Source organism: Scyliorhinus canicula, chromosome 6 (genome assembly GCF_902713615.1).
Source record: "Scyliorhinus canicula chromosome 6, sScyCan1.1, whole genome shotgun sequence".
Classification (NCBI taxonomy): domain Eukaryota; kingdom Metazoa; phylum Chordata; class Chondrichthyes; order Carcharhiniformes; family Scyliorhinidae; genus Scyliorhinus; species Scyliorhinus canicula.
The window spans coordinates 9,637,766-9,659,520 of record NC_052151.1 but is presented as its reverse complement, the minus strand read 5'-3'; the positions used below and the strand labels follow the sequence as shown (position 1 = coordinate 9,659,520).

The window sequence follows — 21,755 nt, the reverse complement described above, 5'->3', positions numbered from 1 at the left end:
CTACCTCCAAATCTAATACCTGGCCTGGTTCATTACCCAGTACCAAATCCAATGTGGCCTCACCTCTTGTTGGCCTATCTACATACTGTGTCAGGAAACCCTCCTGCACACATTGGACAGATGGGCTGAGCTGGAAGCAGAGATGGCGCTGGGAAGCAGGGGGGTAGGCGCCTTGGTTGATGAACGTGGAGACGATTAGAGCGTCCCATGCATGCCGGCCAGGCACACACATTGTGCCTGCCAGGGCCTCATGCCTTGTCCATCCTTTGCACCGTTGCATGAGGTCTGCGTTCATTCCCCTTTTCTGCTAGGGCAATTCTTTCTTTTACCCTCATTTCGTATTCAAGCTGCTTTAATTCTTTTTCATGTTCAAGTTGCTTGATCTGTAACTGAATTTTTGCCATTTCCAATGAGTCTGAATGTGCGTCAAGCAATTTTAAATGCTCAGCTACTGCCACAATTACCTCTTATTTTTGTATGTTGTCAGGTAATGTTAACTGTAATATTTTTGCCAAATCTAAAAGCCTTTTTTTAGTCTCTTCGTAAGGTACTGCGTGTCACCTTCTCCACCCCCAAACACGTCTGAGCCTCTGAAGGAGCAACACATTGTCTACTTAAACCAGAATACTACACCTGAAAAGCAAACACAAATATGCTCACCCCTCACTGTCTTGAAGTTCACGAAGCCAACCTAATCACAAAAGATAGACTTTTATCCCACGAGCCCCCAATTTGTTATGGGCCAGGGTTTAGAAAACACAAAAGTGTATCATGGAGTTCACCTGGCCTGCAACTGTTTATAGATTTTGGTTGTGAGGAGCACAAGGGATTACTCTTCAGGTGTCATTCAACAGAGGCCTTAAGCTCTTGTAATCAAAAACAAAGTTTATTCTACAAATTTAGTTAATATTTTATAAACACACAGTAAACATTTTTATCAACTACAAACCTAAATACTCCCCCCCCCCACAGATACAGTACTCTCTATATAACCCTTAATAACTTCCCTTTACTGTTTCACTCAAGTAACAATATCCATAAATCAAAACACATTTCTTTCACAAAATATGTATGACTTTGAAGTTATCACGTGATCTGGAAACACCTTTTTAACATGCAGAGAGAGAGAGAGTCAAGATCCTTGTAGTCTGAATACAGCTTCCAACTGTCTAAACTGAAAGTAAAACTCAGAGCTACAAACAGCTACCAGCTCAAAACGAAAGTAAAAACCCGAGCGACCGCCCAGCTCCATCCACACAATGTCAACACGGCAGCCATTTGAGCAGACAAACATTTCTTAAAGGGACATTCCATGACAGTCAGCTGTGATCATAATGAATGGCAGAGCAGGATCAAAGAGCCAAATGATCTCCTCCAGCTTCTATTTTCTATTTGTATGTTTCGATGTATGGATTGGCGCCCCGCAGTGACCCTGGGCGGAATTCTCCACTTGCCGACACCGAAATCGCGATTGGGCGGAAACTAGCTTCAACGCAAAAGTCGCCATAGGCCCCGGTTTGAAGGCAAATCAGGATACTCCAGCTTCCCGAAAATGGCGCAAATGCATCGGTCGCCAGCGGGGTAAAAGTACAGTAGGCATATCATTAGCGGGCCTGACAACCTATGCTCCGGGGCCTCCGCGATTCACCGCCTACGATGTGCCGATTTCCCGACGTCGTGGTTCATTTGTGGTTTTATAAATGGTGACCCTGGCGTCCTGGCTGCTGAGCGAGACAAAGGAGGTAGGAAATGGAATGCAGTGACTGAGGGCTGCTTGCCCGGACACAGGCTGTGCTGGCTGCGGCGGGGGGCCCCAGCCAGGGCCGGTGGAGGGGAGAAGAGGAGGGGGTTGGTGGGCCGAGCAGCCAGGGTGCCTCCCCACAGGACTGGGACGGTGCCCAGGCATCTTGCTGAACAGCCACTGACCAACCACCCTGGCCTTTTAGAACACAGAACATAGAATTTACAGTGCAGAAGGAGGCCATTCGGCCCATCGAGTCTGCACCGGCTCCTGGAAAGAGCACCCTGCCCAAGGTTAACACCTCCACCCTATCCCCATATCCCAGTAACCCCACCCAACACTTAGGGGAATTTTGGACACTAAGGGCAATTTATCATGGCCAATCCACCTAATCTGCACATCTTTGGACTGTGGGAGGAAACCGGAGCACCCGGAGGAAACCCACGCACACACGGGGAGGATGTGCAGACTCCGCACAGACAGTGACCCAAGCTGGAATCAAACCTGGGACCCTGGAGCTGTGAAGCGATTGTGCTATCCACAATGCTACCGTGCTGCCAGTGGCACCGGCGTAAAGGGGGCACCCATCCCCCTGCCACAGCACACCGCCCTCCCAATCCCGAGCACGCCGCCCAACTGGCAGCCACCCAATGGGGGACCACCCAGGGCCACACCCAAGGCACACACCAGTGAGGGCAGTGTCATCCAACGGTGCCCCTGGCAGCAGGGATGTGCGCCAGGACCAGGGCACGATGGGGCCAGATACCAATGGGGTAGGGGTGTGGGAGGAACATATGTGGGCAGGGTCCGCAGTGCCACCGTGTAGCCCATGGTACGTGGATGGGCATGGGAGTTTGCGCCACGCTAACATGTTTACCTTTCACCCCCTGCGGACAATGGCATTCAGATACCAACCAGCGATGCTTGGCGCTGTAGTGATGGCTGCAGCCCTGCGAGATACCTTGTGGCCGTGTGAGCGGGGGCTGCTCTGAGAGGAGGGGGAAGCTGCAGCAGAGGAACGGGCTGCAGAGGACCGGGCTACAGAGAAACTGGCTGCAGAGGACCGGGCTGCAGAGGACCAGGCTGCAAAAGGGCAGTTGGTGACCACACAGGCTGGAGAGTCGGCCACCCAACAGGCCGAGGAGTAGATGAAGGTGCCATAGAGGCGCCACATGAGGCCCCACATGTGACGTTGCTGCATGTCGTTTGAGGACTTGCCGGACCGGGCATGCTGATGGAGACTGCGGATGAGCAGAGGGACTGTGCGACACATCTGCCAGATGATGGCACACCTGGCACCACAGGGGTATGGGGGACGGACACCCGCTTCTGATGACTGTCAAGGTGATGGTCACCCTGAACATTTAGGAGGGGAGGAGATTGCTGGCCAGGGGCACGGACACCACACCCCAAACCCCCATACTCTCACCACCAAATCACCCGCATGCACACACCCTCCATGATACATACCTGCGGCGCTATGAGCTGGGAGCCCTGGGTTTGTGGTAACAGCGGGTATGGTCCATGGGATGGAGGGTGGTGACAACCCGCTCTGCGGTGAACTCTGGTGCTCCACATCATATGAGAATGTCTGATTCATGCCAACAGTAGTACTTTCCACCTGGGTGATCCCTGCATGCGAGCTGGCCAGTCCACCACACTGTCTCGTCGATCGGTAGGGGTTCTGGGGATAGTTGGGCAGTGTTGGGGGCGGGTGGGTGGGGGTGGGGGGGGGGGGGGGGGGGGAGGAATACCGGCCCACCCACGGGGCCTACAATGGTCCCCCAACCCCACTCGCCCTGGCCAGCACTGACCAGGCCACCCCGACACCCATCAGACCGAGCACTGAGGCAGGTTTCAATAGTGTTAACAGGTATGTATTGTGGAGAAATACGTAGTCTGTGCCCTAGCCCCTATAACTCAATTGTGCCCTGCACCCGTGCCAATTCAACTGGTGTTTAACTCTCTGGCCTTACGGAGCCGAACACCACGCCTAGGTGATTCCCCAGATGGTACAGCAGGGGTGGAGACGGCCTGCTTTGGCACCTGCCCTGAGACAAGAGTTGCCGCACGTCTCCTCAGGCGGCCTGGCCTGGATAGGCCTGGCCACTGTTCAGGTGTCCCAGGTGGCGTGGTGCCACCCTGTTCTGCCTGCTGCCCACCAGATGCACCAGAGACAGGAGGGAGGGAGTCCGAGGTGCTGCGGTGTTCCGGCACCTCCCCTGCGGGAGTCACCGGCACGGGCCCCGTCACCTCCTGCTCCCTTGGGGTGCCCAATGGCCTCCAGGCTACTCTATGGGAAGGGGGTGCTAGTGGAGCCAGCCCTGAGGTCCACTGCCACCTGGCACTGCCAGTCCTGGAGGCCCACTCTGGACACGACCAGGGTCTACACGTACGCGGCCATGGGGCACAGGGAGTGGACTATCTCCGTCTGATACTGCTCCACATCATGCTGTGAGAGTGCCACGACCCTGAGGAACTGTGCCAAATCAGCCAGTGACTGGGCCACCTCCCTCTGGGAGTGGGATACCTCTTCTAGAACTGGGCCACCTCCCTCTTGGACTGGGCAACCTCCCTCTGTATCTGTGCAATGCTGGCCAGCGCCTGGGCAATACAGCTGACATTTTCAGGCATGGTCTGTTGTGACTGGACCATGCTGAGCAGTGCCATTGCAATTTCCAGGTGGCTCTGCCACATGGCTGCCTGTGAGAAGGCAGCCCTGACCTGGGCCTCGGTCCCTGACTGCACAGAATTCCCAGGCCAAGTACACTCTGACTCATAGCCGACAGTCACCCCCCTTGCCTCCACCATGGACGCACCCATGCGGTGTCGGCCTGGGTGGCACGCATGACCGGCACCTCACCTTGCTCCTGCAAGAAGTTGGACTCCTCCACCTGCAGGTGCTGAATGCACGTCGTCATCCCCTACTGAAGACCCTGGGTCTCTGACGGCACTTGCACTGTGGTTGGGACTGGATGTTCCAGGAGCCCGGGACCCATCTGGACGGCAGCTGGTTCCTGGGTCCGTCCTGACTTCCAACTGTCCGGCTCCTCGGTTGCTCCTGCCTCCACCTGCTGTACCAGATACGATGTGTGCTGCGCACCAGATAGTGTCCCAGAAGCCTCTTCACTAATGTGCCGAACTGAGGTGATAGTCACTGGGATGCTGGAGGGTGTTGGAGACGGCAGTGATGGAAAGTTCGTGTCCTCCACCAATCCGAGCTCCGAGATGTCCTGAGTCTTGGGTAGAGGGTTGGTGCATGGGCTGCTCTCCCAGTCAGTGCTTGGTCATCTAGGGGACACTAGCTCTCTCATTGGCTGGGGCCGGGTGGCTCCGGATAGGCCGGCACCTTCTCCGGCAGGTCCTGTAAGACACAAGACGATATGTATGGTTAGAGAGTGGGCCAGGGGACGTGCGGAGGAGGGTTGGGGGGGTGGGGGTGCGGCTGAGGGGGTAAAGATGAAGTGGGTCAGGGGGTATGGGCTTCGGGGGGGGTGCGGATTGGGGGGGTGAGGGAGTTGAGGAACGACGAGAGTGAAGGGTGAGTTGGGTCTAACCAGCCACGGTGAATGATGGCGTTTGGCGGTCTTCCTCCCAGGCCGGGTTACAGGTTCATCCTTCTCTCCTCCACGGCGTCCAGAAGAGTCTCCAGGTCAGCATCCCTGAACCGAGACGCAGCTCTCTTTCCAGCCACCTTGTTGACTGGGACGGTGTGTGTGGGGGGATGGATCGTTTAAGTGCAGCTGTGGCGTGTGAGTCTCATATGAACCAATCACGGACCCAGCGAATCTGGCGCTGTTTTGCATGGAACCGGTTGCGTTCCACATGTAGATGGTGCTAGCCCATTTAGCATTGTTGAATCAGTGCAGCTGTTCCCATGCCAGTGTCAGCACTTAGTCTTAGAAACGTAGAATCCAGCCTGCTGTTTTTTGCCTGGCATGGGATTCTCCGCTGCATCGGGAACTCCACTCCAGTCCCAGGAAGCAGAGAATTTCACCTTTTATATGTTTGATAAACATATTCAAAATCATGCGTGGTCTGGCTAGAATAGATTGCGATAAGCTGTTTCCATTGATAGAAGGGTTGGGAACCAGAAGTACATATGTACTGTGATTGTCTTATGAGGAAACATTTTCTTACACAGTGGGTGATTAAGATTTGGAATGCCTTGCCTCAGGTTGTGTGGAGACAGATTCAAACATGGCATTCAAAATGGTATTCAAACATTAATTGAAAAGGAAATATTTGCAGGACTATCACCAAAAATCTGTCCTGGTCCCCCCACGTTGACACTACAATGAAGAAAGCACAACAGCGCCTATACTTCCTCAGGAAACTAAGGAAATTTGGCATGTCCAAACTTAATAAGGCAATTACCAACTTTTACAGATGCATCCTATCTGGCTGCATCACAGCCTGGTATGGCAACTGCTCGGCCCAAGACTGCAAGAATCTTCAGAGTCGTGAACACAGCCCAGTCCATCACACGGACCTGACTCCCATCCACTGACTCCATCTACACCTCCCGCTGCCTGGGGAAAGTGGTCAACAGAATCAAACACCCCTCCCACCCGGCTTACTCACTCTTCCAACTTCTTCCATCGGGCAGGAGATACAAAGGTCGGAGAAGACACATGAATAAATTCAAAAACAGCTTCTTCCCCGCTGTTACCAGACTCCTAAATGATCCTCTTATGGACTGACCTGATTAATACTACGCACCTGTATGCTTCATCCAATGCCGGTGTCTATGTATTTACATTGTGTACCTTGTGTTACCTTATTATGTATTTTCGTTTTATGCACTAAATGATCTGTTTGAGCTGCTCGCAGAAAAATACTTTTCACTGTACCTTGGCGCACATGACAATAAACAAATACAATCCGACATGGAGAAAAGACAAAGAATTATGTGAGTTTCTCTTGCCGAGAGCCAGCAAAAACACAATAGGCTGAATAGCCTCCTTCTGTGATGTAACACTTCCATTATTCTATGATTCTGCCTCAGTTGGGACCAATGCAGGCAACTGCAAAAGGAAGGTAAGAAATTGGAGCTACTTCATTCCTTCAGTCTTCTCTGCCATTGAAGAAGATCATGGTTGTTCTTTTATCTCAAATCCACCTGTCCTCACCATCATAATTTCCTATAATTCTCTTAAAACTCTATCAAACCTTGTTTGTTGACTTTGAGCAGTTCTGGGCCTTGAAGACCCAGTTATGGATTGCACCAGCTTGGAATAGATGGCAGGTTGGCCAACAGGCAAAACATTTATGACCAAAAAAGTAGAGCTAAACAGCTCAGTGATGCCAAGAAATACTTCCTCATGGGAACAATCATGAAATCTCCAACTCTCCCTCTGAAAAGAATTACTTCGGCTAGGTCAATTGAATTTTTCAAATCTATGATTAAGAGGTTTCTCATAGATCTGGATATAAATGGAACCTAGTCAAGTAATTTCAGTTGGTGCAGGTCAGTCTCTTGTTCCTCTCGACAACAAGGACTCTTACATCAGGCTCCTATTTATTGAGTACAGCTCAACCTTCAACACCATAATCCCAGCCAAGCTCATATCAAAGCTCCAAAACTAAGACTCGGCTCAACATTCTGCAACTGGATCCTCGACTTTCACACCCATAGACCACAATCAGTAAGAATAAACAACAACACCTCCTCCACAATAGTCCTCGATACCGGGGCCCCACAAGGCTGCGTACTTAGCCCCCTACTCTACTCCCTGTACGCACACATCTGCGAGGGAAAAATTTGGTTCCAACTCCATCTCCATGTTTGCTGACGTTACAACCATATTGGGACGGATCTTTAATAACGACAAGTCAGAATACAGGAGGGAGATAGAGAACTTAGTGGAGTGATGCAGCGACAACAATCTCTCCCTTGTAGCCACCTAAGATGGACACTGGGCTACCAAAATGGAGAACTGCTAAGGCTGCAGGGAGAAAACAGTCTTAGTAAGGACAAGCAGTTTGCAGAAGGCTAATTAGCATTCTGCACGTACAAAAACCAGTTTATGGCCAGGTGCAGGATCTCAGCTTAAGGTGTAAATGGCAACAACGATTTGCATAGTAATGAGGTGATCCAGATCTGGGCCCACACAATAGAAACATTTGGGTTTGAATGGATACTTTGAGTGGACGCCCAGACGAAACGGCACCAGAAGTATCCATCACAAAGAACCCTAGAGACCGCCCCACCCATCGAGAAGAGACCCTCAGATTTGGGGGTTTGGAAAATATCGATTGGGAGAAGACCCAATCGATATACAGCAGGTAGAGACCGCCCCGAAGAGGCACGGACTTTGGGGGGGGACCTATAAAAGTAGACCCCGCACATGGTCCGTTCTGTTTTTGCTCCGGCTCTGTTGTTTGGCTCCGACTCTCTGCTGTCTTCATCGCTTTGCTGATACATCGCATCCTGACTCCAGTTCCATCACCAGCCGTTGAGCACCAGCCATCGTTCAGTAAGTGCCAAAACAACGCTCGCTACGTGACCCAGGCATTGCTTATACTCTTGCCGACTATTAGTGAACAGAAGGTGCAGTCCAGAAAGGAACAAAGGCCTTGTCCCCTGACCTTGCTGGTTCCTACTTAGATAAGTATTTAGTCGTTTAATAGTAGAAATAAGTATTAGTCTTTAGCGTATGCATGCGTATTTATTATATTGGTTATAATAAATATCAATCGTTTGAACTTACTAATCGGTGTACAGTTTTATTACTTTGAACCTGACCTTGATATACTTGTGAGGTGTCTAAATACGGCACCTGGCGACTCCGAGCAGAATTACATACACAGAGCTGTAGTAGTGTTAAGCACACGGCCTTTAAACGGAGGCGTGTTAATACACTCCAATAAACGCGTAATACACTCAAGTAAAACGTGCAACATTTAGTGGCGACATCCTGACGGGACGCGGTTACAAGTGGCACCCCCACTCCGTCGAGGACCCTGAAATTTGAATTAGAAATCTGAGTAAAGAAAAAGAAAAGAAATCACAAGTAATCAAGGTGTTCAAACGAATAAACGTAATTCGGAAGTGTGTTTTGTGCATGCGTACTAACAGGGTTGTAAGGAAAACCTGAAAGCATTTTTGTTGCGACAAACTTTCGGGAGTTTTGTGAACGGAACATAGCGTAAGCCTTACCCGTTTCGTGAGACATAACCTCAACACCCCATGTTCCAAATTAAAGTGAGTCAGAGATAATGGCCATGCAGGCAATGGAACGCCTCATGAACCCAGAACGGTTTGTGGTCGCAGCGACCAGCAGTAGCCGAATAGGTCAGTGTCCCGTGTGGGAGCTGGAACTCCGCAAGTATCTGCAAGGAAAGGGATGGCCCCTTTGGAAAGAATTCTGTATGAATGAGGAGACAGGTCCCGGAAGTATAGGACATACTTGGTGGGAGAACCTCTCTCAAATTCATAAGAAAAACCTTAGTAAAGCACGCAAGCCGATGGCAATCGTGTCCTGTTTGGCACAATTGCGAGGCACAGAGGAGGTCGTTCAGACGCTCCGGGCAGAATTAGAAGAGAGAAATCGGATGAGCAAAGTGGATGTCAGGGACATCGAGAAAGAGAATATGGAACTTAGAGGGAAGCTGGCAGAGAAAGGTAGAGAGGTGGATGATGCCAAGAGGGCACATCAGTCTTGTCTAGCCCATCTCAGCAGTTCCCAGACCCAGTACGAAAAGGCCTATCAGGACGTGCAATGTGCCGTCCTGATAAGAGAAGAATCAGAGAAGCAGGTAGAGGCTTTGCAGAGGCAACGCTCTGACCTAAAGGCAGCTTTAAGAGCACTCCATGCTGCCACCACAGAACAAAGACAAAGTACAGTAGACCATGCAAAATGCAGGAAGCAGATTGCGGAGCTGCAATCGCTGCTTTCAGTGCAAAATGGGTTTCAAAGTACCTTTGGAACAAAGCTAGATGAGGAGAACGCCCCAGACTGGCAGGAATTAAGCGAGACAGCGCAGCGTTATGTTCAGGGAACATGTGTGCCAGCAGCGCAGCAGAAAAGACAAGCACCCCAACCCCCCACAGATCAGATAGTTACCGCACCAATGAATCCAATCACCACCCAAAGGAAAGCGACCACAGAAGGCGCACCCGATATCACCTACACCACCCCCTTAACTGTAACCCAACTCAGGGACGCGTGTGAGAAGATCACTCCGTTTCTCCCCATCGCAGACCCCCACCAATTTTTCGCGAAAGTGAAGCAACAGGCAACCATGTACGGCCTGGACGAGAGAGAGCAGGTTAAGCTCACGGTTCTGAGCTTAGACCAATCCGTTGTAGCAGCCCTCCCCGACCCACAGAACGTTGGCGGAGGCACCCTAGAGGAAATACACACCTCCATTTTAGATGCCATAGGGTATAATCGAGGTGACCCAGTCGAAGGACTTAACAAGTGCCGACAAAAGAAAACCGAGCACCCCACAGCATTTGCAGGAAGGCTGTGGATCCATTTTAACGTAGTTTTCGGCGATTTAAATAGAGCCCATTTGAACCGTGAAAACATGGTTAAATGGATGCGCACCATAATTTCCCATGCCACAGATACAGGACAGAGTGCTTGCAACAGTTGTGACCCCTCAGAAGAGGCCCACAATGAGAAATGGGTCCTGAAAAGATTGTCCCGCGCTTGGGAGCAATCAGTTCAGGGCAGAGGCAAAGTGAAATCCCCAGAAGAAGCTCAGGCTGCAGCGGACATTCAGGCAGTGAGAGCGCACCAAAACCCCGCATGGGTAAATGAAGGAAAGAACAGCCCTCCACAGAAGTCGCAGGAATGCTACAACTGTGGCCAGTTAGGACATTGGGCTAAGGAATGCAATGCACCCCAGAGATCACAGAGAGGTCAGCAGACAGGCACTCTGAATAGAAACAAAGCAAAGCCGATCCATAGCATAGGGATACAGTCAGGACAGACCAATGTGGACGGGACGGACTGACGGTGTTCGGGCTCCCCCACTTGGGTCTGTGACACTCTTTGGGATCAATCCGGAAGACCGGTAGTCACAGCTAAGGTTAGAGGGGAGCCCATAGAGTTACTTTGGGACACAGGAGGGTCCCGCACCACGATTAATTCCACCACCACGGCACAGGCAGACACGTGGCCGACCACCTCCACCATCACACTCAGCGGTTTCACAGGACACTCGCAGCAGGGACACATTACAGCACCCGTAGCAATCCAGCTAGGGAACATTTCCACCAAACACACCGTCGTTCTAGTAAATCTTCCCCGGACAGCAGAACACATACTGGGGATAGATTTTATGAATGCCCATAGCCTGTCGTTCGACCCAGTTAACCAGTGTGTCTGGCGAATGGCGAGATCAGACAGAGCACCCGCTACTCTCACAGTAGGAGAGTACGCTAATCGGATTAGCGCAGTAGGCGACTATTCATTTGACCTGACTGCACTAAACACGGACAGACAAGTAAAGGCAGTATTACACAAACACAGGACAGCATTTGCCAGTCACCGGCACGACTGCGGCAGAATGACTGGACAAATTCACGTTACGGACCTGACCCCCGACCACAGAAACAATACAGATTTCCCCTAGAAGCAGAGGGAGAAAGAGAGAAGGTAATAGGTAGCTTATTGGAGCAAGGGGTACTTAGAACAGTAGCCTCAACCAATAATACCCCTATTTGGCCAGTGAGAAAGCCCGACGGATCATGGCGTCTGACCATTGATTATCGGGAGCTCAACAAAGTAACCCCAGCAGTAGCCCCCACGGTAGCAACAAGTCCCGAGACCATGCTCAAACAGGGACTCAACTCCAAATATTTCACGGTATTGGACATTAGCAACGGCTTCTGGTCAATCCCATTGGCAAAGGCGTGCCAGTACAAATTTGCCTTCACTTTCAAAGCACAACAGTATACGTGGACATGCCTTCCACAAGGATTCCACAATTCCCCTCCATTTTCCACCGACAGCTGGCGAATGGTTTAGAAAAATTTTCCCGCCGCGAATGTCTGGCACAGTATGTGGACGACCTACTACTGCAGACAGACACAAAGGCAGAGCACATTACGCTTCTGGCCGAGCTCCTGGAACTTTTAACCGAGATTGGATGTAAAGTTAACCCAAGAAAGGCCCAGATTTTGGAAAATAAAGTGATGTATTTGGGTACAGTCATCACACACGGCAAACGCGAGATCGAATTCAAAAGAATTGATTCGATTGTCAAATTGTCCCTTCCCCAGAATGTTTCAGCCCTCCGGTCGTTCTTAGGACTGGTTGGTTATTGTCGGAACCACATTGACGGATTCGCGACAAAGGCAGCCCCACTCTCAGACCTCCTTAAGAAAGGAGCCCCCTGGGAATGGCTTCCGCAGCATACAGAGGCTGTAGAGGAGTTAAAGAAAGCCCTTAGCGCAGCACCCGCGCTGCAAGTCCCAGACCAACTTTCCCCCTATGCAATAGAGGTAGCGAGCACAGATCTGACCCTCTCGGCCGTGTTGCTTCAGGAACGGCACGAGCAGCTAAGACCAGTGGCTTATGCCTCCCGACTTTTAGACCCAGTGGAACAAGGATTTTCAGCCTGCGAGAGGCACCTCCTTGCAGTTTTCTGGGCAGTGCAATACTTCTCCTGCATCACCGGACTCAACACCATCACCATTTTGACCGAGCACACCCCCACACAGTTACTCCTAGACGGTCGACTGAAGGACGGTTCAGTTAGCCAGATTAGGGCAGCTAGGTGGACACTACTTTTACAAGGACGCGACATTACGGTGAAACGGACCCGGACACACACATTTTTAGCCGACAACCTCCAATATCCAGGACAGCCCCATGAATGTGAAATTGTAGCACCCCTACACAACACAGGACCCTTCATAGCGAAGACACCCCCCAGGAAGATAGGGAACCCAAGACAAAGCCCCCAACACACAGACACGTGTGGCCCACTAAGGATATACGTGGACGGTTCATCCACGGTTTTAGATGGTGAGCGTATCACTGGATGCGGCATCTATGTCGAGGACGCGCAGGGTCGCGCACTCGAAGAAATAGCTTTAAAATTACCAGGTCACTTAGGCGCGCAGGCAGCAGAGCTCGCGGCCATAGCGTACATAGTGGACCACCCCGATTCTTTCCCCAGCCCGGCGGACATATATTCGGACAGTCTATATGTCTGCAACAGCCTAACAGATTTTCTACCCTGTGGAGGACACGAGGTTTTGTCTCCGCAGACGGGAAACCCCTTCCATCAGCCCCTTTACTCTGCCACATCCTAGACAAAGCAAAGGATAGGACTTTCGGCATTATAAAAGTTAGAAGCCACCATAGGTCATCCCCCCCATGGAAAGTAAAAGCCGACGCACTGGCTAAGGCAGGTTCCAGGCGAGGACACTTGTGGACACCCCCAGCTAGCGCACCAGCTAGCGCCCCTGTGAGCGCAGTTCAAGTCTCACAGACTGACATTAAGGATTTAACAGAAGCACAGGAACAGGATGAGGATCTCAGGGAGATTTTTAAAGGCAACTTTGTGCCTCAGTATGATAAGTTTAGACACGCTCTGACCACACATGAGGGTGTGATCATCAAGGACCAGCTTTATGTGGTCCCGCAGCAGGACAGAAACCAAATGATTGCCTTGTTCCATGACGGACACGGACATCAAGGAATCGACACGACCACGAGGCACCTCAGGCAGCTCTGTTGGTGGCCTAACCTAAGGACCGATGTAACCCATTACATTGAGAATTGCCTTATTTGCGCCCAGAATAACCCGGAGAGGTATTCCAGAAAGGCACAGCTTCGGCATACTCGACCAGTTAATGGCCCCTGGACAAACCTCCAGATCGACTTTATAGGACCATTGCCCCCTTGTAGGAATGGCTATAAATACGTGCTGGTAGTAATTGATACCTTTACCAAATGGGTAGAGGCATTCCCCTCAAGAACGAATACAGCTAAGACAGCTGCAAAGATCCTGACCCACCACATCTTCACGAGATGGGGTTTACCTAGAAGTATTGATTCGGACCAGGGATCTCACTTCACAGGACGTGTCATGAAGAACGTCCTGACCATATTCGGCATCAAACAAAATTTTCATATTGCGTATGTTCTATGTTCTATGTATCACCCACAGTCCAGCCGGATTGTAGAGCGCACGAATCAGACACTAAAATCGACCCTTAGGAAAATGGTTCAAGAGAACAATTCTACATGGGATTCAGTACTCCCATTTGCACTCATGTTCATCCGAAATACGGTTTCCACATCTACAGGTTTCACCCCACACACACTCATGACCGGACGCCCTATGAAAGGTACAGAATTCCTTTTAGGACTGGACATGACTAGCCCCGAAGTGACGGCCCTCACCCATGAGAAAGCTGTTAAAGACCTAGTTGAGACTGTGAGGTCTGCACAGATCGCAGCCGCAGTTCAGCTAGGGAAACGGCGCAGACTACGCACAGCCTGCTTTAACAAGAACGTACACCCCACAGAATTTCAGGTTGGGCAACAGGTAATGCTATCTGTATATAACCCCAGCAGTTTTTTGGCACCAAAATATTCCGGCCCGTATTCAATTTCGGACAAAATTAGCCCCTCAGTTTACAGGATCAAATACCCCAATGGAAAGACCGCGTGGTTCCATATTAACCAGCTAAAGGCATATGGAACACAGTCTAACCATGCACACCATGTCCTGCTAGACGCAGCAGAACACCTCGCCCCGCCCACTAGAGACACGTTTCCACCATCCCCCTCACAGACCAGTTCTTCATCGGACTCGCCCACGACTCCTCCCACGGACCACACCAGACGACGCCCCAAAACGCCCACAAGCTGCCGCAGCAGAGACAGCGATACAGACACTGACTTTGAGGACAGCCATAGCACACAACCCTACAGCCCACACTGCAGCGACTATGACCCCGACTCCAGTGACCCCATGGAAGTCACCTATATCAAATATCCAGACCCACCACCCGACCCCGACTACCCCGACAATGCCCATTCAAGTTTGGACCCAACACTTTGGCACAGGGACAATTCGTACAGACTTGTCCGTAATGACGAAAGTGACCCCCGGTCACACAATTACAAAATTGCATGCCTGATACACACAAGGGTGTGGGATCTGGGAGAGCAGGACGACATGGTGTCTGAATCCCGATACGGCAACCCCTTTGTGACCCTGTTCACAGAGGCAGAGAAAAAGTGAGGTGTCCAGATGATGTAAAATAGGAACCGCTTGAGGGAAGCGATATCCTTTCTGATGGAACCTGCACGTATGTTTTGTTTGTGAGTTTATGTTTGTTTGTTTTAATGTTATTGGTTCAGTTGGAGGTTGAACACGTTCTTTTCAGATGAAAAGATTGTGACCACCTCGCACGCACTTTAGCTTGTCCGCCGCTCCCTTTGAGAACTTCGGTTCCCAACCCAATGGTTTGATTGGAGATCTTTTCAGCTGTAAGGCTTGTGACCGCCTTACACGCACACTAAGTTTCTCTGCTGAAATCTTTGAGAACTCCAGTTCACTGTTTTCAGATGTTGGAGCATCTTGGCTCCTCCCTTGTTTTAGGTGCCCCTCTATTCGGTGAATAGAGGCTGCAAACCCACGGTAAACACATTCTTGCCCGTTTATTCCAGGTTACTCAGGCAGTGGACAAACGGCACTGAGGACCCGCCCTGTCTGAGAACCCACTTTGGTCAGCCAAGCTCGGGTACGGCACAGCACGCCTTACCCGGGATCCCATTCAAATCTTACCCGTAGCGGCCCATACGCAACCCATTCGACCTTTTGTTTCAAATTTGTTTTCATTTTTCGTTAGGTAGCCCTTAGGCCGCCATCCCACATGCTATTTACATCCAGGAACATTCGGATGGTAAATTAGCAAAGCCTGCGAGACGGCTCGCAGGAGGAAAGTTGTTAGGTGTATTCTGTTCCTAAAATTCGCTTTTGAAAAAAAAAATGAGGGGAGTCACAGGGTGTGACTTGGCCAGTCATTTTAATGGGTCAATTGGAATTGGAGGACAGATACACTAACAAGTACGGATATTAAACTGTGTATTGACAGATACTGTGCTTGATCCCATAGCTTTCGAAGGACGAAAGAGGGCTCACAGCAAGGATCGGCCATACAGGAGGAAGAGAAAGAGAACGAAGAGAAGACCATGATGGAAGCCTACCTATTACTGTTAAATGTTGTATTTCTATGTGTGGAAGCAAGGCACGTTTTCCCCACAACCCCCGCCGTCAATGTTTCCCTCACACCAACTCCCCCGTGCTCAGCTCTGATCAGTGAAGTTCAGACCTGGTGCACAAAATTTATGACATGGTACTCCATGTCATACGTGATTGAATCACCGCTAGTGATTGCAATCCTCTGCATAATTGTACAGACCCTCAGGTTGAGGAAGTGGAAAAGGAGAGCCTCCCGTTCCTGCCCCTCAACCGTTTATGGAGTTCGATCCCCTATTTTTCGGTTTCATCAATCCCCCTTGCCCCTTGATGAATAAAGCACTATGTTAATAAAGGATACTCATGTATTATATTGTCCTGGACTCGACTGCCGAGTCAGGAAGCGATATGTAATGTGGTGTGAATGGATAAGGTTTTTAGACTGTAATAAAATGTTTAAAGTAAGGATAAGGATAATAGTTGTGATAGGTAGAGGTTCCCGGTTTTGGTAATGCATGTCCCCTTTGACATAGCGCCAAGTAGAAATGTCAGATAAAATTTTTCTTCCCATAGTCAAGGACAGAGTAGACGCCAGGAACTTGCTGAGGTCAGGGAACCCAAAGAGGGCACCCAGAAACACTCGAAGCAACGTGCATAGGTGATCCTTCACAATTTTATTGTGAGGATCACAAGGAGGGAATGTAGCCACCTAAGATGGACACTGGGCTACCAAAATGGAGAACTGCTAAGGCTGCAGGGAGAAAACAGTCTTAGTAAGGACAAGCAGTTTGCAGAAGGCTAATTAGCATTCTGCACATACAAAAACCAGTTTATGGCCAGGTGCAGGATCTCAGCTTAAGGTGTAAATGGCAACAACGATTTGCATAGTAATGAGGTGATCCAGATCTGGGCCCACACAATAGAAACATTTGGGTTTGAATGGATACTTTGAGTGGACGCCCAGACGAAACGGCACCAGAAGTATCCATCACAAAGAACCCTAGAGACCGCCCCACCCATCGAGAAGAGACCCTCAGATTTGGGGGTTTGGAAAATATCGATTGGGAGAAGACCCAATCGATATACAGCAGGTAGAGACCGCCCCGAAGAGGCACGGACTTTGGGGGGGGACCTATAAAAGTAGACCCCGCACATGGTCCGTTCTGTTTTTGCTCCGGCTCTGTTGTTTGGCTCCGACTCTCTGCTGTCTTCATCGCTTTGCTGATACATCGCATCCTGACTCCAGTTCCATCACCAGCCGTTGAGCACCAGCCATCGTTCAGTAAGTGCCAAAACAACGCTCACTACGTGACCCAGGCATTGCTTATACTCTTGCCGACTATTAGTGAACAGAAGGTGCAGTCCAGAAAGGAACAAAGGCCTTGTCCCCTGACCTTGCTGGTTCCTACTTAGATAAGTATTTAGTCGTTTAATAGTAGAAATAAGTATTAGTCTTTAGCGTATGCATGCGTATTTATTATATTGGTTATAATAAATATCAATCGTTTGAACTTACTAATCGGTGTACAGTTTATTACTTTGAACCTGACCTTGATATACTTGTGAGGTGTCTAAATACGGCACCTGGCGACTCCGAGCAGAATTACATACACAGAGCTGTAGTAGTGTTAAGCACACGGCCTTTAAACGGAGGTGTGTTAATACACTCCAATAAACGCGTAATACACTCAAGTAAAACGTGCAACACCTTCAATGCAATAAAACTAAAGAGCTGGTTGTTGACTTCAGGAAGCAAAGTACTGTACACACCCCTGTCAGCATCAACCTGGCCGAGGTGGATGGTTAGCAGTTTCAAATTCCATCACCAAAACTCTGTCCTGGTCCACCCATGTCGACGCTACCACCAAGAAAGCACAAGAGCATCTATATTTTCTAAGGAAACTAAGGAAATTTGTCATGTCCACATTAACTCTTACCAACCTTTACAGATGCACCATAGAATGCATCCTATCTGGCTGCATCACAGTCTGGTATGGCAACTGCTCGGCCCAGGACCGCAAGAAACTTCAGAGAGTCGTGAACACAGCCCAGTCCATCACACGAGCCTGCCTCCCATCCATTGACACCATCTACACCTCCCGCTGCCTGGGGAAAGTAGGCAGCATAATCAAAGACCCCTCCCACCTGGCTTATTCACTCTTCCAACTTCTTTCATCGGGCAGAAGTTACAGAGGTCCGAGAACACGCCCGAACAGACTCAAAAACAGCTTCTTCCCCGCTGTTACCAGACTCCTAAACGACCCTCTTATGGACTGACCTCATTAACACAACACCCCTGTATGCTTCAACCGATGCCGGTGCATATGTAGTTACAATGTGTACCTTGTGTTGCCCTATTATGTATTTTCTTTTATTTCCTTTTCTTTTCATGTACTTAATGATCTGTTGAGCTGCTCGCAGAAAAATACTTTTCACTGTACCTCGGCACATGTGACAATAAACAATCCAATCCAATCCAATCCTCTCTTCCAAGCGCTCAGACCTAGCTAACCTACATGCATGATGCTGCATCTCAGGGTTTGTAGGATCTGACAGCTATTATTCAAGCAACCAACCTGTTATCGGTGCAGTCATATTCGGTCCCCTTTAAAAAGGTAGCATTGTGGATAGCACAATTGCTTCACAGCTCCAGGGTCCCAGGTTCGATTCCAGCTTGGGTCACTGTCTGTGCGGAGTCTGCACATCCTCCCCGTGTGTGCGTGGGTTTCCTCCGGGTGCTCCGGTTTCCTCCCACAGTCCAAAGATGTGCAGGTTAGGTGGATTGGCCATGATAAATTGATCTTAGTGTCCAAAATTGCCTTAAGTGTTGGGTGGGATTACTGGATTATGGGAATAGGGTGGAGGTGTTGACCTTGGGTAGGGTGCTATTTCCAAGAGCCGGTGCAGAATCGATGGGCCGCATGGCCTCCTTCTGCACTGTAAATTCTATGATAATCTATGATAACCAACTTAATACTGTCATCTCTCTGAATGGCAAGTGCCAGGCCTCAGACCCCTTTAATAAGAGCGCATTCGTAGGACAGAGGAAATGACACCATGTTAGAAAATTGGAAATTGACTACTGTATTCAAATTCAATGTGCATATACCGTACTTCATTACTAATGGAAGGTACACAGAAAAGGGAACAATTAATTTATGTTTACTTCTTCAACCTGCTGATGATTAATCACATTGCTATGTAAGAACAAAGAATTCATTTTTTTTTTAATTCTAAGGGACAATTCAGCGCGGCCAATCCACCTACCCTGCACATCTTTGAGATGTGGGGGTGAGACCCACGCAGGCACATATAATCCCTAGAGTGCAGAAGGAGGCCATTCAGCCCATTGACTCTGCACCAGTCTCTGAAAGAGCATTCCACCCAACTGCATTTCCCTGCCCTATCCCAAAAACCCCTCAACCTAACCCACACATCCCTAGACACTGAAGAGCAATTGATCAAGGTCAATCCACCTAACCTACACATCTTAGACAACTGCAAACTTCCCTGTGGGAAGAAACCGGAGCACTGGAGGAAACCCACGCAGACACAGGGAGAAAATGCAAACTCCACACAGGCAGTGACCCAAGGTCGGAATTGAACCTGGGTCTCTGACACTGTGAGGCAGCAGTGCCAACCACTGTGCCACCATGCCACCCCAATTTTAGGATTAAATCCAGTCAATTCTGATATTTACAGATTTACTTTTTCAATGTGGAATGAGTTTGAGTAGTCCCAACCCTGTTCCCAGTACATATCAACATGTCTAACGAATCTGTAGCTCACATTAAATTGTAGATACACTCAAAAAGGCACTGGCAGACATAATGGCAATGTCTAGTGCAGTGCAGGTATATTCATGTGTTAATAATAATAATCTTTATTCGTGTCACAAATAGGCTTACATTAACACTGCAATGAAGTTACTGTGAAAATCCCCTAGTCGCCACACTCCAACGCCTTTTTGGGTACATAGAGGGAGAATTCAGAATGTCCAATTCACCTAACAAGCATGTCTTTTGGTACTTGTGCAAAGAAACCGGAGCACCCAAAGAAAACCCACGCAGACATTGGTGTCGTGTTCGGTGTTCGATGTCCAGCAAGGAATCCACAGAACTGCTGGTGACTTGTCCAAACCAGGATTATTATCAATGCACACGTGGTAAGGTAACGATTAGATGCAGAGCAAGTTATCATGGAGTTTCTTTATACTCCCCGGAACTACCTTGCTCCAGCGCTTGCCCGGGGAGGCTGGTACGGGAATCGAACCATGCTGCTGGCCTGCTGGTCTGCTTTAAAAGCCAGCGATTTAGCTCAGTGAGCTAAACCAGCCCCTATCATGTTTCAACCATGTTTACCCATCATCTGCAATTTGGCTTTGTTCTCAAGAATAATAAATGTCTCAGCTATTAGGGATTGAAAGGGGTTCCATTTGTCTTAATGGCCTGGTATGAAAAGATTGACAGGATGGATCTCTAATCTTCAGCAAACTTTCATAATTTTTGACTTTTTTTAGAGCCAATACAGAGAGTGGGATTTTCTGCTCTGACAATGGTGTGTTCTGCGGCCATAGCGGCAGTCGGCCATTGGCAGAAGCAGCATCTTCTGGTCCTGGGGCTGGTTTAGCACACTGGGCTAAATCGCTGGCTTTGAAAGCAGACCAAGGCAGGCCAGCAGCACCGTTCAATTCCCGTACCAGCCTCCCCGAAAAGGCGCCGGAATGTGGCGACTAAGGGCTTGTCACAGTAACTTCATTTGAAGCCTACTTGTGACAATAAGCGATTTTCATTTCATTTCATTCCCTGCCGTTGTCAATGGGGTTTCCGGCAGTTCGTACCTTCTGTCGCTGGGGAACCTGCAGCGAGGTTGGCCGTCGGCAGAACCAGAAGATCCCACTAGAGGGAATGGCTGGAAAATCCTGGTCGGAATGATTTTTTCCTCGTTAGAAAAAATCAGATTTAAATCATTGCCATAAAACCCAGTGGGATATTCAGAAGAAACATCTTCAACCAAAGCGTGGTAAGAATGTCGAACACGTATTCCCGTGGAGTGGTTGAAGCATTGAATCGTAGAATCCCATAGGGCGACACGGTTGCACAGTGATTAGCATTGTTGCTCTTCACAGCGCCAGGGTCCCAGGTTTGATTCCCGGCTTGGGTCACTGTCTGTGCGGAGTCTGCACGTTATCTTTGTGTTTGCGTGAGTTTCCTCCTGATGCTCCGGTTTGCTGCCACAAGTCCACACGTGTTGTGAAAGATTATTATTACAGTGCAGAAAGAGGCTATTTCGAAAGAGTACCCTAACTCGGTCCACTCACCCTGCCCTATCCCCGTAGTCCCACATTTTGACACAAAGGGGCAATTTAGCATGGCCATTCCACCAAACCTGTGTGAAACTGGAGGAAACCCACACATGCACGGGGAGAAAGTGGAAACTCCACACAGTCACCCAAGGTCGGAATTGAACCCGGGTCTCTGGCGCTGAGACAACAGTGCTCACCACTGTGCCGCCAATATACTATCGATGCTTTCAACCAGGAAAATAGACAAGCATATGAGGGTGATAGGAATGGATGCTTACGATGGTAGATGAGAAAATATGGGAGGAGGTTCAAGTGGAGCTTAAACTCTGATATGCACTGATTGGGATGAATGGCCAGCTTCTGTGATGTACATCAAATGCAATCTTCATGGTCCTTTGTTTTTTTTTCATTCTACGGTCTTATCGTGTTGATTGATCAACCACAAGATAATATCTATCTTGCTAATTAAGTACCATATATGGCCAATGGTCTAGTTTTTAAATACCCACGACACATTATCTGTATATTCAC

At 49.4% G+C, this 21,755-nt stretch overlaps 1 protein-coding gene across 5 annotated transcripts in view; it reads right to left on the bottom strand.

Annotated features, from left to right (window-relative positions):
• LOC119966976 (dynein heavy chain 8, axonemal-like) overlaps positions 1–21,755 on the bottom strand; it is a 1,648,910-nt gene that overhangs the window by 1,444,989 nt on the left and 182,166 nt on the right. The gene's annotated exons all lie outside the window — the stretch shown is intronic.